At 35.3% G+C, this 1,347-nt stretch overlaps 1 non-coding gene across 1 annotated transcript; it reads right to left on the bottom strand.

Moving 5' to 3' along the window:
- Positions 1 to 524: 524 nt before the first annotated feature.
- On the bottom strand, positions 525 to 634 carry LOC125427610. Its single transcript, XR_007243727.1, has one exon. It is a non-coding gene; the product is annotated as a U6 spliceosomal RNA (small nuclear RNA).
- Positions 635 to 1,347: the final 713 nt, after the last annotated feature.

The raw sequence follows: 1,347 nt of genomic DNA, 5'->3' as shown, positions 1-1,347 counted from the left end.
TCCACTGTGAAACTGACAAGAGTTTCATGAAGCAAGTGGGGGTGGGAGGTGGGAAGAGCCATTTTGGCTAACAATGACTGTGTTCTCCCATGCTGTGGGAACACAAAACCCCAAAGCAGATCTTTTTGCAGCGTCCTAAAGACATTACATTTATGCTGTGCGGAATCCCCCATTGAGAGAATGTTCTGCAACTGCATGATTCAGCTACTGAACAAGTAGGATTTCAGCAGACTGTGGATGGGACTGTCTTGGAACTCCACGTAAGCATTTGTGAGTTCTTTGGAGATGGAGCAGAAGTCATTACAATTGCATTTCTCTACCATCAAGGAAGATCGAATTCAAGATTCATGGCTTCATAGTTAGAACTACTTCATGCATATCTGAAACCTCAAGCACAGCACTGTTGTTTATATGACTGTAAAAAACATTAAATTAAATTAAGTTTAAATTAAATTAAGCACTACATAGATAAATAAGATCCTTCCAGGATGCTTACGCTCTTTATTCCTACTTCACTGTCTTTTACAGTGTTGGTTTTGTTTTCCATTTACCATCTCAGAAGATGTTGCACAGGGCCATGCTAATCTTCTCTGTATCGTTCCAATTTTAGTATAGGTGCTGCCGAAGCGGGCACCAGAAGATGTTGTTATTCTACAGAATATGTCTATAAGAATCACCCTACAAAAAATATTTTAGCAGACTCTGATTTGGTGTCTGTTTCGAAAAATATTTGTTTCCACATTATTTTCTCAGTCAGCAATGTCAAAATCTTTCAAGATGACTTTACTAAATGAAAATATAAAAAAAGAAGCCCTTGATGAAAGACATATTTAGGTACAATTCAGCAAATCTCTTTTGAGAAATGAGACATTGAAGAGAGCAAAAATTAAACAGACAGAAATGTTTTTCATTCAAGAGATTATTAAAGAATGAATTATCCTTATGGCGGAGCAAAATGTCCAGTGTTTTTTTTTTTCATTTCTACCACACAATCATTTCTGCTAGCCAAGATTAAGCCTGTGCCAGTTTTTAACAGATAGTTCAAAAAGTACATGAAAATATACGTCATGTAATATTTCTAATTGGTTATTTAATTGTGATTCTGATATTGTCATCAAATTATAGAACCACTGTTTCTGTTACTTAAATTGTTTAGAAACATGGAGTTTACAATGCATTTTTCAAGCTAAAAAACCCCCACATATAATAAGTTAGGCTTATATCTTACCAATGCATACTTAAATCACTTATGCAGTGATAAATTCCAAGCTGGTGGTGGATCACATTTGGGATTTCCATTCAATTTGAGTGACAATGTAAAAGTGAGCTTTCAGTCCTATTCTTTTT

The sequence above is a fragment of the Sphaerodactylus townsendi genome, linkage group LG02, assembly GCF_021028975.2.
Source record: "Sphaerodactylus townsendi isolate TG3544 linkage group LG02, MPM_Stown_v2.3, whole genome shotgun sequence".
Classification (NCBI taxonomy): domain Eukaryota; kingdom Metazoa; phylum Chordata; class Lepidosauria; order Squamata; family Sphaerodactylidae; genus Sphaerodactylus; species Sphaerodactylus townsendi.
Note: the sequence above shows the minus strand (reverse complement) of the source record. Positions and strands in the feature narration are given on the sequence as shown.